The sequence below is a fragment of the Vespa velutina genome, chromosome 25 (assembly GCF_912470025.1).
Source record: "Vespa velutina chromosome 25, iVesVel2.1, whole genome shotgun sequence".
Taxonomy (NCBI): Eukaryota; Metazoa; Arthropoda; class Insecta; order Hymenoptera; family Vespidae; genus Vespa; species Vespa velutina.
The window spans coordinates 2,675,057-2,692,626 of NC_062212.1; positions in this window are offsets into that span (position 1 = coordinate 2,675,057).

Sequence of the window (17,570 nt, forward strand, 5' to 3'; positions counted from 1 at the left end):
CCCAGAATTTGATTTAATATATACTGCATATGTCAGATTGAAGTGTCAAAGATCTATCTTTTTATTTGTATTGGCGTGATATTGCGTTTTTTTTTTTTTTTGATAGATTCATGATCATCTATTTTCAATGATTTTCTGTTTTTTATCTTTATCTTTTCTAACTGAATTAATCACTTCTCACTCTTGATTTTTTTTTGTAGATTGAGAGTAGTGTCCTGTTTGTTCATAGTCCGATTGATTATCTCTAGCATATCTCTACCATAAAATTTGATATCCCCGAGCTTGAATAATATTCTCTTCGCTATATAAAATACGATAAAAAGAGATCATAGTTGTCTCTCTTTAAAAAAGAAACCTAGTTCATCAAAATTGATCAAGAGTTACGCAAATTCTTATTATTAGTGTAAGTATACTTTTCCATATTTATAATGAGGATAAAAGTCATGTTCAGTGGTGCCTTCGAAATCTGCGGCAAAAAAGAAAAAGATCTACTGATTTTTATATATACGCTTGAATGAAATATATTCTTTTTGAAATATATTTTCTTTTTGAAATAATTTTGAAATATATTTTCGTGAAATAGACGAGTGCCTGCTTGTTTTTGAATACATCAAGTGATGATACATCAAATTTTTTGATGTATCATTCAAACAAAAACAATGCCAGTTATATTATATATTATATATATATATTGAGATATCTTTGTGAATGAAAGTACTGTTTCCGTTATTGCGATATTGCTCTCCCGCGAAGCCTTGATTCACTTGATTCACACAAACACTTAACAGATCATAACTATTTAATAATACATAAACTACATTATAACAAATTTTCAATATTTTGTTGGTTATTTCTTATGTCTAATTACTGTTCTTAAGCGCGTGGGCATATTAGAAAATATTGTTTTTAAATAGTTTTATAGTTTACGTCCTCACTCTTGTATTAAACGAGCTTTCAAGTATTCTTTCGCTTTTATCAATGTTATTTTAATGTTGCGATTCAATAGATTCTATAGGTTTTCAATGGGATTTAAGTCCGGCAACTGTAGAGGAAGATGTAACATTTTGGAGCAATTATATATTAAATATTTTTAAACGATCCGAGATTTGTGTTTCGTATCATAGTCCTGATAAAATTTAAAACTATTACTTATGCCCATTTTAACTGCACTTTGTGTTAAATTTTCTTTTAAGATGTCTAAATATTTACTTTTATTCAAAATACCGTCGATAAAAATAAGTTTTCTTATTCCAGTAGTTGAAATCTAGCACCTTACATTAACCCTTCGGCACCATATTTTAGATTCGCTCGAAGATTCTTTTTTTCGAATTGTGTATTAACTTTTCGCCACACTAATTTTCGACAGCGAGAGTGAACGTGCAACTCTCTTGAGAGATGTATCAGCGAAACAAGCTAGAACAAATAATAGCGAAACAACAAAATGACTGACGGGTCAGCGAACATCAAACAGCTTGTGACATTGTTTCTTTTATACTTTTACTTTTGTTAAATATTTCTTCAATATTTAACCAGTGGTTGAGAACAGCGTTCTTTTCTTCAGCATTGCGCCTGCCTATCAATAGGATAAAATTTAAGGTGCAATCAATTTTCAATAACATTAATAATATTTTTCCCTACAATTTGGGGTTCAACCAGGATCTTGGATTAGCAGGTATGCAATCATGAAGATACGTTTATGCGTGAAGCATAAATTTGATTGTATTTTATGATAATGAGTTAATAGCGTGATGGAAGCGAAAGATCTATACAAGTTCATCGTGACGCAGTTCGAAAGAAAACCGTAAGATTCTAGCACTTCCAACTATGAAATCTAAAAACGAATTAATGGCTAGACTGATTGAACACGATGTCAGCGAAGTGAGTGCCGATGCAACGCCTCCGCAAACGTAGTTCCATGGATCCGTTAAACGGAGAAGAGAATGGAAGCGAAAGCGAAATGGACTTGATATTACAACACATCAAATTGGTAAATAAAGAAAAAGAATTATCAATGCGTGAAACAGAGCTTATGTGAAGGGAGTTCGAGATTATGCAAATACCACAACGGACAGAAGAGTATACATCTATGCAACGGATGGCAGTAAACATACTAAGCCCAGAACCACTTTGGATGAACATTATAACTTTTACAGGCCTATTAAATTACTTTAGGGATTAGAGAATTTTACGTGGTGTGTAAAAAAAAGGTCTTACGTTGTGGGAACATTATAGGTTCCATGAGGGTGTTAACTGAATATTAATCGTTTCCTGACTAAGAGGAAAGGCGTAAGAATAGTTTCATTCTAGACCGGACTATGCGAGACTACAAACTACAGAATTATTGGCGGAAATAAAGATAATGAACTGATCAATAATCTAATCAACGGCATAGAGGATTCCACGTTACGTGACTAGGCACGTATTGTTACGTCCCGCTCAGTACGGGCATCAAAAAAATATATTACAAATTTTCCAAGGAACTCATACTTCTTGCTAGATTAGTACCTTTTTGTCCCTTACCTGCTATATGCAGTTCTTGGCTCGGGATTGGTACAAGCACACACAAAATGATTTGAGACACGGCACTTCAGAGATTTATTAATGGATGTCCTTACCTTGTTCGGTGATCCTCGTGAAGAATTATGCTTCGATCTTCAAATACCTGGGTGTTCTCGGGTCAGGGTGTGGTAAATGAGGAACTGGAACAGCCTTCCTGTCGAACGTGATCGGGATGAGGCGGTAAGGTACCCCGTTCTTCTTGTTAGCTTCTTCGTTACGATAAATCCCAATGACGTCGGTAAAGTACATGTGGGTACCATGTAATGTCGCGGGAAGTCGACGCAAGTGATACTTTCTATCGGCATGACGCATTCTCGGCATTTGTGAGAATTCTTATGAGAAAGACTGATAAGGACATACTCGTGCGAACCATATGTATCACTAGTGAAGGATTTGATAGGAAGTTATCATTCGTACGCCGTACGCACCTCTAACGAAAATATGAATTTGAGATTTTAAGGTTGAATAGTTAAGTGTGAAAGAATACCACGTGAGAGAATTTGTCGATTGCGCGGTAAAGAGTTCGCTTAATTAATCGATTCCCGAATCGGAGAGATACGAAACCTTACAGGTTTGAATTAAGACGATTAGAAGAATCTCGAATGAACTACGATACGCGCAACCGGGATTATTCAAGTAAATATCCACACCGAATACGGACAAAACTGTATTTATTAATGTATAACGAGTACAAAATTATAAAGTACAATGATTTGAAAAGTCGCGGATAAAGTTAACTGCTCAATCCGAAGGTTATGAATGCTCCCCATAGACGTTGTCTTGTGCTTGACGTAATCTTGTCTAGTGATTCGTCGTCCATGAAATTATAGAGAGATATTTTCTCTAAAGGTATTTGTCTGCCGCTGATTCCTCTGGCGAGGGTGTCGAGGATGGCAGGTTTCTCTGCAGGTTCCATTATGTGTGACCGTAGTTTACTTAAATCTTTAGTGGAGTAGCTCGTTCCGAGATGTTCAGGATCGATATATCTCCATTTTGGTTTCGTTAAGAGTTTAATCACCGGAAGAGGTATTGACTCTATTAATTTAGTTGTGACTCTATACCAGCTGCCATGTAAATTATACATATTTGGTAATAGTTCATTGAAATCCTTCGGTGATGCTTCCTTTAAGATGATGCGCTCGAAAGTATGAATTATTGCGATAGGAAATGGGTAATTTCCTATATCATTCTTCGGTCTGCCTGATTTTTACTCGTACTGGATTACATTTATATATTACGTCGGCAGCTATTACTGTCATGTATCCTGGTTGCTTCATAAGAGTGTATGCCATTTCATCTGGTGCTATTGTAACTAGAGAGAGTAGATCCTTGAGTACTTGTTGTTTGAGGATGAATTTCTATCTAGTTATATCTATATATACTGATGTACGCTGTGTCTTTAGATGTCTCTCTACGTATATAAACTTTGGGTTCATGTATGCAAAAGTATCCAAGTTTTCCTTTGAATATTTCCCCAAACGATGTTTCCGTGATAAATAAATTTGGATGTTGAGTTCGGATTATGGAATAACCGCATAAGACAAATTCATTGGCTTTCCTCAGGGCGAAAGTAATATCTTTAGTGGATATTGTGTAAGGAATGGGACCCTGTGACGATTTCGAAGGTGCTAGTTTCGTTGCTGGTCCTTCATATGGTACTTTGTATTCGTGGAAACCACAGCTGTCGATTGGAAGAGTCGACCAATAGCTTTCGCTTCCGTCCGAGTTGAGGCGAGCTTCTTCATCCAATGCGCAGACGGTTCCCGTTCCAAGATGTATTACATGGTCTTTTCTTTGACTGTAGCATAAGTCGCGTAGCTTTATCCTGAGAGAGGCTTGAACTACCACGTCATCCCAAGTTTCATAGGGGTCGCTATACTGAGATCCTTTGCATGTTCCATCGATTGTAATTGTGCCGCTAATAGTTAAACTTATTGTATCTGCCTTGTCATTGAGTAATTCTCTTATGTAGGCATTTAGACTCAAAGAGAGACTTCCTGTTGAATGTACTTGTTGGCATAGATGGTGATTTAATGTGAATAAATACTCCTAACGTCCATTATGGACGATGGATTTGTGGGAGTGCATTCCACAATGAAATATTGTTCTGTCGATTTCTACTCTGCACTGCAGTACTTTACCGAATTGTAGTTGGCTGCTTGTAATAGCTGTACGTAGACGGAGTTGTTGATAGTTTGTAGATTTGGTATCTCACAATCGGCTATATCCAGAAGAGAAAATGTGGAGATATTTAATGAAATTGTTGCACAATCATATCCGACTAAGACCACTGCTATTCTTACTAAAGTTAGTATTATAAAAAGAATATTTATGGTTTCGACTGAAGGTTTTATATTTGATTTGTCTCGTAGGAGAGAACAACTGATACTGACGCACCTGTTTGCGCTGCTTATATGCTAATTCTTATCGACTATCGATGTTGTGGGGAGCCGCCTTATCGATCGTCATCATGGAAAGGAGAGCGACTGTTGCGCCATGCTGCGCTTATTGAAACCGCGTGTTGGTGATGCAGATTTCCATAATGTCGACTTATCGACCTTGGAAATTAAACTAGCTTACTGAGTTTTTATCTATTATTTGGTATGTACTATGCGAATGCCTTTGTGGGTATATATTTTTATATTATTTTTTTCCTTGATCTCTATGACGTCAAATAGTCCTATATGTCTATCATCGAATTTCCACTTTTGCGTTCCTTTTAAAAGATACAGTTTATCATATACTTTAAAATTAACGACTCTTTGCTTTTTGTCATAGTACGTTTTTGCTTTATATTCTGAACAGATTAAATTATGTCTTGCTGCCTTTTGAGATTTGTTGAACTGTTCGTTTAATACGCCCAAATAATTCGCGTATGTTTCATTCTGTAAGTCATTGTAGATGGACTCGTTGGGTGTCCTAGCTAGTTGACCAAATATAATTGTTCATCGGTTCCTCGTGCACGTTCGTATTAGAGGAGAACATTGCTATGTCGACCCAATTATCACAATCGTTATTTTCGGTGATAAAGTGCTTGAGGAACTCGATGAGTACGTGATGAGAACGTTCGATGAAGCCATTTGTTTGCGAGTGATTCGCGTTAGTGTGATAATGAATTATTTGAAACTTCTTCGCAACTGCTTTCATTAGTTCTAATAAAATCACTGCCCTGGTCAGTCAAGATTCCTTTTAATGATCCAAAACGGCATATTACATTCTTAATGAATGCGTCTGTGACTTCCTCTGAAGAAGCTTGCTGGAGAGTAATCGCGAAAAAATATTTGCTAAGCAGATCTTGAATAGTTAATATATAATTATTTTTTGCCCTCGTAGTGGGCATCGGACCTACGATGTCTAAAAAGATTTTGTCAAACGCCTTCCCGGGCGTGTCTGTAATAATCATGGGCTGTCGCGTTTTTAATCGATCAAGTTTTTTCATTTGATTGTTTTTTTAATAAATTTGTTAGTGATTTACTCATGGCAGAAAAATTTGGTATGAACCGTTTGCAGTAGCTTGTTAATCCTAAAAATTGTATTATGTTCTTTGGTGTTCTGGGTACAGGAAAATCTCTTACCGCTCTTATTTTTCCTGGATTCGACTTCACTCCGGCGGAGATAATGATATGCCCTAGGTAAGTTACATTTTTTCGTAAGAAGTTGTTTTTTTCGGTTGTAAATTCAGTCCTGTTTGCATTAAACGATCGCATAACTTGCGGTATTTTACAATTTGTTCGGTGAGAAAGCTGGAATATATGACAAGATCATCGAGATATACAAAAAGTTCGTTTCTTTGTAATCCCGTAAAAATCGAATTCATGAGGCATGGAAGGTCGACGGGGCGTTCTTCAAACCAAAGAGCATCCGCGTGAATTCATACTGCCCGTATGTTATCGAGAAGACCGTCTTCGGTGCGTTCTCTTTACTCATTGCGATTTGATGTAGGCCTGAAGCGAGATCGAAAGTACTAAAGTATTGGCGCTTCTTTATTGGTCCAATATTTCAGTAATATTGGGCAGAGGGAATAGCTGTCCTTAACTGTTTGCTTGTTTAACATTCTATAGTATATAACGAGCCTCCATCTCTTGTTACAGTTCGCGACGGCTTCCTTCGGGACGATTCAGAATGGAGAGTTATAGGGCGATGCTAAAGGCTGGATGATGTCATTCTTCAGTAATTCCTTGATTTGTTTATTTATTTCCTCCTCGTGGATTGGAGGAAAACGATACTACCGTACGGAGACCGGAATAGATTCTGTGGTCTCGATTTTATGAGTTATTGTGTAGGTCTACGTGAGTTTATCTCCAGGTAAATGAAATAATTCTAATGATTTTTTTATCATAGTTTGTGCAATTTCCTTCTCTTTTTTATTGATTGATTCTAGTTTGATATTTTGCAAAGCTTTCGTGTAGCGTTCTTCGAATTTATTGGGACTTGTACCGTGGTAGTGGTTAGGAGAGGAAAGACGAGAGGTTTCGACGACCTTTGTAATAGCTGAGATTTTCTTTGTCTCAATCGTATGTGCAAGGTGTGTTTGTTTAAGTTTTTCGGCATCCTTATCTCGCTTTAGAAGAGATGTGGAATGCGTGTCGAGTTCGCTTGCCTCGAGTCTAGGAGTAGGAAGATGAGAGATTGGAGTGGCTGAGCGCTTAGTGTTATGCATTTCTCCTTAGAATCACTTGATTGAATCGTTGAAATCTGTCGTAGACGACCTCTTATGCCCTAAGATTGAAAAGATATTCACGTCTCGAATTCTTTGAGTTTGATCGTTAGTATCGTAATTTTAACGTCTGTCTCATTCGTGTTGGAAACCTTCATAAGAGCTTTGCCGTTGTCATTTATAACTAAAGCTTCTCCTGCAAATATTCTTTTTCCTAAATCGATTGCGGGCACATAGCCCATTTTATTTTTATTATTCTTGATATTAATCTTTAGGATGTTACTAGTGCGAGCCACAATGACTATCTCTCTCGGTTTTACAAATTGCATAATCATTCTGTGCCATTCTACTTGTTCTTTTATGAAATATATCTTTGCTGTATTTTTAAAGAAATCCGAGCCTATATTATGCCGCCATGAGGGATATGAAAAGGAGTTTGGGACGGGGTGAAATTCCACGGAATAGCCATAAAAATCGATAATTTTATTTTGTTTGACTCGTCCCATAATAAATCGTCATCGGTCATATCTATTTTTAAGATGTTTGGTTCAGATTCCGTATCTACTAAAAATTCTGTTTCCGTTTTCAAGTCCTTGGAAGCTATGGCGATAGAAGGATTACTCGGGTCATTTTTTAACTTAATTGTGCGGACGTGGAGGGTTCGTCCACTTTTACTGTTCTTTTTGGACGCATCTGTGCGGTCGCCTCCGAGGTCGCGTCCTTCAACGAAGGGAGGCTGCCGTTTTCCGGTTGTTGTTCGTACCATTTATTCTTTCGGCATTTCTCTATTACATGTCCGAAGTTTTTATAATATTGGCATTCTTTGAGGTAGTTTTGTTTGGAGTGGTGGGGGAACGGTAAGGGAATGATCGGGAGGTGGAAGGCTGACGAGAATACGGAAGTCGAGGAGGGGGTGACTATTCCTGAAAGGTCTTTCTATGTTCTATGTCCTTTGTTCTTTCTTAACACGTTGAGCGCCACATCAGCCATCGGTGGCTGACACTGAACTTTCCGTTTAGACCGCGTCAGCCAGTGGTGCCTGACACTGAAATTACATTTAGGCCGCGTCAACCACCGCTGGCTGACAGCGTGTAACATGATATAGAATTATATAAAATTTACACTGTTTTATGGAATTGCAGAAAATTTATTCAAAATTTACTTAATTTTGACACATTACAGGATTAGTGGATTTCATTGAAGCACTGTAAACATAAAAACGGTTCTCCTTTACAGATATTACAAAATGTGACAACTCGCTTAGTTTTTTTCCTGGCCATTTCTCTACTATCTATTGTTACATTTTTATCGTAACATGATTTACAATATCTTCGTACTTTGGAAACGTTTCCAGGTTTTCTTTGTAGTTGGTGTTGTTTTCTAGACCTTCTTGCAATATTGTCCGATGGAATGTCTTCTTTTCACAATTTGTAAGATATACTGCTAATTTCTTCCGGAATTCTGTAATTTTTAATAATTTACAACCGTAGTATTCAATAATAGTTCGAAGGTTAGTTTTCTACACCATTTTGTGGACTTGCGTAACGGATTGTTATAGGAGTTCATTTGGTCGGATAAATCGACAGCTGCCTTTCCTCTGTTGTAATCTACTATAATTCGTGGTTTGATCTTGTTTCCTGATCGGCATTGAACATTCACCATTTCTGACGAGTGCCTTGTCAATAGAACTAGGATGTCCTTTTTATCTCTCCACTTCAAAATGGTTATTCCTTGATTATTTTCTTTCGCTATGATTTCTGCTCGTTTTAATTTTGTTGATATAACTTGCTGCGAATTTCCTTGTCTATTTGAACGCAATGTTCCTACAAAATGGGTGTTTTTGTGGATCAATTTTTCCGCTAATTCTAGGCTCGTGTACCACTTATTAGTGTATAATGTGTGTCCCTTATGGAATAGATCTCTGCAAAGAGACATTACGATGTTAGTGGGCGTAATGTTTTCTCTTTCTAAATTTTTCCCTTCGTATACACGGAAAGCATACGTATATCCCGATCCACAGAACAATTTAAATATTTTGATTCCATATTTGTGGCGCTTTTATTTCAAATATTGCCTGAATATAATGCGGCCAAGAAAGAGAACCAAGGATTCATCAATACATATGTCCTCGGATGGATTGTAATATTTTTGATAATTGGTTTCCAAAGTATCTATAACTGTTTGTATTTTGAATAAACGAACCATTACTGTTGTGGTTGTCTACAAAATGTAGCATTCTTAGTAACAGTTCAAATCTGTTCCTTGACATCACTTTTTTTGGGAATGTTTGCATATAGGCAGGATCATTGGACCAATATTGGTGTATAGCTGTTAGTTTTACTAATCCCATCCATAGAATTAGTCCAAAAAATCTCTTTATTTCAGATTTATTTGTTTCTTCTTCACATTGTCAAGCGATGCACGTGTCCACTTTCTAATTTCTTTGCTGCATATAAGTTTGTTTGTTCGGCAATTTTCTCGAACAATTCATCCGGCACAAATAATAGATAGCTGCTTTCTACGGGTATGTCTGATCCCCTATATAAGTTTTCACTTACAAACCCAGGAGGATGTGTAAATGGCACAATCTTAGGCTGATTGCCCCTCGGGTCATGCTATTCTCCAACAATCTCCTCCTCTTCCTTAAATGATAAAAATATATCCACTCTACGCCGTTTGTCTGGAAACCTTATTTCACTGCTGCTGTCACTTTCATACTCTCGGACTGACATTTCGACAGTCAGGGCTAAAGAAAATTTTTGTCTACACGAGGCCAAGGACTGCAATAGACGGTTTATTCGTAATAGAAATATCGTCCACGATTCCATAATGAAAACAAAACGGACTTTGCGCGTAACGTGTCGAATGAATGAATGCCTATGGGCGTGTCGTTCTAAACGTAAACTCTCTTCTACTGCGATAAGAGACATTGGCCCTACAATACCAGCGCTTCTAAGTGGCGCGCGTGGCCTGACGGGGACTGCCTTCAAAATCGGCATGGCGCTCAACGGGTTAAATTTGAAGCATTCCTCCCGTGTGTGTTCTATCCTTTTACAATATGTACATTCCTTAGGAGGAGAGGACGTGTGTACGACACGTGTTGATTTATTTCTATTGTTTCGAAAACGTGATTCGTTATATCGTTCCTAAGAAACGAGAAATCTCTCCTACATTCTTTCTCATATTCCATCATAGCGTATAACTCTAATGCCTGGTCGTATGCGTCTGAGAGGTTTCTACAAAAACGCGGTATTATCAAACGATGTTATTATTATATACTATATTACTTTGTAAGGTGAGATCGTCGATTTCGCATTGTTTGTCTTCGGTTATTCCCTGTCTACTGCGTATCTCATCTATCAAGGCTTGGTACAGATCTTTAACTCGTCCTATGTAGTCTGTCATTGATTCGTTATTACGCATGTTTCGTGATTCTGACCTATAATGTTCATGCGTAGGATAGGTTCCGAAGATCTGACGTAATCTATTACACAGAAAGTTTATTACACAGAAAGTTTATTACAGAGAAAGTTTATTACACAGAAAGTTTATTACACAGAAAGTTTATTACACAGAAAGTTTATTATACAGAAAGTTTCTATATCACAGTTCACGATAGTTGTGTATGTTACGCCTTTTGAGTTATTGATCATATTGATCATACCATTGGTGGCTATGATTACAAAAGTCGAGGGCATCATTTCTCGTGCTCTCCTACAAGCACGGATGAATGTGTTTACAGTCATATTCTTTCGGTCGAATCGTGGCACGATATTCATAGTCTCGCGTATAGAGTAATTATCGGTTAATTCGCGAGATTCGTTCGTATGTTTCCGCATGAAGTGAATCTCTTGTAAGATTGTCGTTAACGCGTCCATTTCAGGTTTTGGTACGTTTTCTTATGCTCTACTGAATGCTTCTTCGCGTTCCGCAAGCGAAATAATGTTTGAAATAGTATAAGTGCCAGAAGTAGGCCCAGAGGAAATGAATAATGAATTTAGTACTAGTGGAAATCCAAGTGAATATGGTACTTGAGAAAGGCGCCAGGATGATTCCATGAAAAGAACACATTACGAATTAGACAGGCGAACTGACGAATTGGTCATCAAAGTATGAACGAAGAAGAGAGCGATGAAGTTAACGGTAATGTTCAGGAATTACAAAAGGAATTATCTACAACTGGGAAAACACAAAAGGAACCGGACGATCTACATCATCATTTATTTTCGAGCAGGGAAATATAAAAGGCAAAGAAGAGAAAGCTGTTACAACTCAAAAATTACAAAAAGGAAAGAAAAAAAGCAGTGGAATTTGTTAAGTGTGTAAATTCGTAATATGTAAGTTAGGCATAAATGGTAATTATTATTGTAACCTGGATTATGAATATGTGTGAACGAATGAATTGAAGAAAGTGATAGCGATGACGGAGCGCATGGCGTCGGTGATACGAGTGATGAAAAATATAATAGCATCTGAGGACAGATGCCTATGCAGAATGTGGAATAGAAGGCTCCAGAGTTAGCTAGTCGTATGCTTGTGTATGAGATCTGTCGATCGACAGGTATATTATAAGATGAAAGGTTTCAGATCTGGCTAGTCGTATGTGTGTGTGTGTGTGTGTATGTGTGTGTGTGTGCATATATGTATGAAATATGCCGGTCGATGAACAAAGAAATGAATGGTTCTATACTTTGTTCAACTAATCGAGTCAGTAGAAATAAACTAATGCGTGATTGGGACAGAAGCGTATTTACAACTTTCAAATCCTTTCAAACGACTTTTGGATGGAATTCTTGTAATGAAATAATTGATGCAAAAGTTTCACGTTAATTTTATCTGTTTAATTGTAAATTAATGTTTTTTACTCAGAAGTTGATTCTGTGTTTTCTTTTAAACTAATATCGCTATTATTTATATTTCTAATAAAACGTTTAATAGTTCTTTCAATTATATAATTCAATTTCTAAAACTTGTTTTCAACTTTAGTGTTAACGTGTTCAACACAATTTATCCAATTTCCTTTAGTAACAGCGTTTACTGCTTTATAAAATAAAATTTTCATTTTTGCAAATTCAAATGTTACATTTCTTTTTATGATATAATTTTTTATTTGAGCCCATATCATTTCTAATAGATTTAATTTACAAGGATAAGGTGGAAGTCTCAGTACATTAATGTTTCGTAACTTTGCAATTTCATCTATTGCATAACAATTATTTGTTGGTTTATTTTGTTTTGCAATATGCAACAATTCATCATATCCTGAGAGAAGTTAATGGCTTTCACCATACCCTGAGAGAAATTAATATTTTTATTAGTCAATCATTGTTGAATGTCATCCTTTTTTCAAGCACCGATAGGTATTCTTTCCGTTTTTGGGAATGACACGAAGTATTATCCATAACAATAACTGAATTCTCCTTAAACTTTATAGACTATTCTCGTAAACCATTTTTCAAATGTAACAGAATTCGTTTCTTCATGGTAGTTATTACTTTTTTTAGATTTGTGGATTCAAAAATCCACAATGCATCATCAACGAACCTATCACTACCAATACGAGATATAATAAGGCGTTTTCCTTTACCGGAGAGATTTTTCAAACCTGTAGAAAGTCTATCTAAAAATGCTCTTCGTGATGAAGTGACGTTTGAATCTTTCTATATTTTATTTGTAGTATGACTTGCATTTATCCACATCTTGTCTAGATAATATATTGATTTCTTAGCTTCTTTATATTCTTTTATTTTTCGTAAATAGTTTTGCTGCCATACAACTATTTCTTCTTTATCGCTTAAAAAACTGTTGCGTCTTATTTCCTCATATTTAAAATTCATAGCTTTTACAACTTTTTAAAACGTACTCCTTTTAAAATTTGGCAAAGAAATATCATCATTTATTAATATCAAATCTTCATCAATTGTTGGCTTTTTATTTCGATAGAAAAATTGATAGGCTATTCATCTTATTGCATTTCTATCAAAAAAATTTACTTTAGTGAAGATTTTCTGATGTGACTTTGATCTCTTTGGAGACGATATTCCTCCCATTTTGTTTTCCCTATATATTCTATAAACTGATTCAAAAGGTTATAAAATACATATAATATCATGTAAATTTGATAAATTTTATATAACTATGTAAATAATATGTAAATTCTACCTTTCAGAAATTCCTGCGATACGTACAGTTGCTTGTACTATAACCTCGATTTTTTGGATTATTATTAAATTCTGTTTTATAAATATTAAAAAAAAATCTTACTTTTTCATTACGACTCAAGTACGATCATTCGATATGATTTTGAAGAGACGATATATATATATATATAAAGTATTCACTAATTATTTTTGACAACATATTCAACGACATTTAATTTTTTGTCGCAAATTTATATACTATTTATTATGTGTGTAAATTATTTTTATTATTTTTTATTCATTTACATTTGTGAAACAAATACGTAGCGACTGAAAAGTGTGAATTCACAGCATATTAACATTACTTACTTTAACCTACACAAAACCGATTGTTATATTAGGTTGGGAAAAAGGAAATCTATTATTTTTGCGTATTATTTTTGTTCTATAATTTGTTGCCATTTTAAAGATAGTTTCATAATGCCTCTCTCATAAAAGTTTTGGTCCTTATCGGCGAAAAACTCTAATAATCAATTTTCACAATCTTCTCTTGATGCCGATTTCTTATCATTCAGGAATTTTTGCATTGCAAGAAAAAGATGATAATCACTTGGTGCCAGGTCCGGACTATATGGTGGATGCGTTAAAACTTCCCAACCAAGCTCCCGGAGTTTCTGGCGAGTCACCACATACGTGTGTGGCTTGGCGTTATTATTATGGAATACAACACCTCTTCTGTTGGCCAATACTGGGCGTTTCTGGTCAATCGCTAGCTTCAAACGTTCCAGTAGTTGACAGTAGAGATCAGAATTTAGTGTTTGGCCATGTGGAAGTAACTCATAATACATGATTTCTTTTCCAGTCCCACCAAATTCACAGCAGAACCTTCCTGGCCATTAGTTTTGGTTTGGGCACGCTTGAGGTGCTTCACCGCGCTTTGACCATGATCGTTTACGCACAATATTGTCGTATGTGACCCATTTCTCATCCCCAGTCACCATCTATTTAAGAAATGGGTCGATTTCATTCCGTTTGGCCACGGTTTCGCAGATGGATATTCGATCGATGATGTTTTTTGGTGTTAATTGGTGTGGCACCCAAACATCGAGCTTTTTTTTGAATCCAGTTTTGTGCAAAACTGTTTTATGGTCGATCTTTAACTCCTGGGCGATGCTACGACTACTAACATGCCGGTCAACTTCGATTATTTCTGTGATTTTATCGACATTTTCGACGACGTGCGAGGTGCATCTTTAACATCAAAAATAGCTGAAAAGAATCGACGAAACCAAAATTGCACGTAATTAGCTCTTACAGTATCGAGACCATAAACACCATTCACAGTTCCAGCCGCCTGGCTTGCATTTTCGCCTTTATCAAAGAAAACCTGTAAAATGTACAGAGTTTTTCTTTCCATTTTTAACATTCTGTAACTCACAACTGAATGGACTAAATAAAAAGCAGCAAAAGAATTTTTTTAGTGTAAAATGTTACTTTGACAACGAGCATAAATCTGAAATTGTTTGATCGATACTTTACGAGATGTCGATCACTATAGCCATCTACCAAAAAAATAATGGATTTCTTTTTCTCCAACCTAATATTTACGTGAGAGGGATATAACCAACACAAGTTAAACATAAACGCATGGTAGGAATAACGTTCCCCATTAGCGCTTATAGTTCCTATTGTGTCCTGTCATTGAAGTTAGACACGTTTTAAACAAAAGGTGTTGAAAGTCTTAAGTTTGTATTTTGCATTTTATGAAACTGGTAATTGATTAATAAATTTATATTCTATGTTCTGTAAGACTGTGAATTAGTTAATAAGTCTGTATTCCGTATTTTATGAAAGTTGTAATAAATTTATAATGCTACATCCAAAAGTCAAAAAATCTTCAATAAGTTGAACGTTCTGTATTTTCTAATAATTTACTGAACGTTGTTGTCTATCATTGAGACGGAAATGCATTTTTGAACTATTACACTGTTCGTAGAAAACTTGAAATCATTATTTTTAATATTCTGTTTGTTTTCCAATCTATATATTTAACAGATCTTCTATTTTATCCTATTATGTCTCTTGTTTTATCATTCATCATTGATTTCACATTTTTTAAAATCAATCCTTGGTAAGAAGCTAATCATCTTGACCTAACGGTCTAACCAAAAACTGACTATTTTGAACTACGCCACAGGACGTAACTCTACATTGGTATTAAATACAAACTCATCAATGCGATGGACCGATGAAAATAAACTAAGTATCTGGAGATTTGAGGTCAATGCAATAAGCGCTATTGAACATTGCAAATAATCAAAAATACAATCAAAAGATCTTGTTTACTCGATCTATTATATTTTCACGATCAAATCAAACAAAGATTTTAAAAGAAATTAAGTTATATAATTTTTATAATATAATTCGTATACATAATCTTTCAGATCCAATATTGTTACTCCTATTTAAGAGTTCATCTAAGATGTTACTTATTTACTATTATGTATCTAACGATACATTACTACAACTATACTACAAGGATCTATTACAACCAACAGAAAAACATGATGACTATTAACATTGACAAAATAAGCAAATTTGTGTTTATTAATGCAGAGTATTTAACGGTTCATCTCTTCTGTGTATATTTTTTGCATTTACTAACAAATCATACAATTGTTATGGTCGTGTTATGTGTACAGAAATATAGTAAATCTTTCTTATGTTATATTCTGAGGGAAGTGTATTAAGATGAAAAAAGGGAGAAATTATGTACTTAAATATTTTCAACCACTACATCAGATGTTCAATTAGAAGGAACAGATACCGACTGTTTTATACAGGAAAAAACAAAAAACATTTGTTTTTATTGCGACGGAGAATTAAAAAATTGTAAACCTGAAGATTCCTCTTATTATCAACCCATCAAATTTTTTTCTAGATGCCCATAAATATTTTTTATTATGAATTTTGTAATATCATCGCGAATCGGAATAATTTTTTTTTAATTATACAGATATTCAGATGAATCATTGTGTTTCGAGCTAATTTCATTCATGAGACATTCGGAGTATATTCTTATCGTAAGTATAATATATATATTATACTTAGATCTATTCCAAAAACATAATTTGCATACCTCTGAGTGTAATTAATAATGTGTAGAACCGTCTTTATTTTCTATCACTTCAATTATACGTTTAGGTAATGATTTAAACAGCTGATTAAACAAATTTTATTTTGAGACAAATTATCCTATTCTTCTTTAAGAGATTTTCTTAGCTAATGGATATTAATAATTTGTTCATTATTTTTATATACTGCCTTTGCAAGTTCTGCCCAAATATTTTCAATAATATTTAAATCTGAAGAGCATGCAGGCCATAGGAGAAAAGGTATATTTTCACGTGTAAAGTATGTTTCAATAATTTTTGCACATTGAAATACAGTATTATCTTGTTGAGAGATAAAACGTTTGTTGTTATTTGCTCACTATGCTTGTTAATTTCCTCTTGAATTAATTTCAAGTATTTTTGACTATTCATTTTCCCCTGAATAAACTGAAAATCAGTTTTACCAGTTATTTTCAATTCCAGCACAAACCATCAGACTACCTCCACCCATTTGTCGGTTAGTTTTTCCAACTTTTTCCTTTTTTAGATCGTGGTAATAGTATGCAAATCCATCTGGGCTGTCTATATTAAATTTTTTTTCATCAATGAATAAAACTTATCTATTTCTTCTTTCACTGCACTCGATCTCTTGCAAATTGTAAACGTTAGTCCTTATGTTATTTTGTTAATGGAGGTTTCTGCTTCATTTTCAACCGTTTGAGATGTTTATATGTCTGAAGAACACAACGAACGCTTCAAATATTTGCAGTAACACTTGCTTCACGAACAATTTCTCTTGCTGTAAAAGTTGAATTTGAATCGATACGAAGAATAGCTCGCATTTCACAGTCCGACATGGTTGATAACCTACCACTACTCTTTTTTTTCCATAATTATCCGGATCTTTTAATAAATTGTAAATGATCTTACGACTTCTTTGTACTATTCTCGCAATTTTTGAAATTATCAAATTTTGACTTCTTAAAGTAATAATTTTTGCAATTTCTTTTTCACTGAATTTATTACCACGGCCCATTTTTCAAAATGCTTAGAATACACGACACTGTCACTTGCTTGTCTAAAGATTAACTAATAAATATT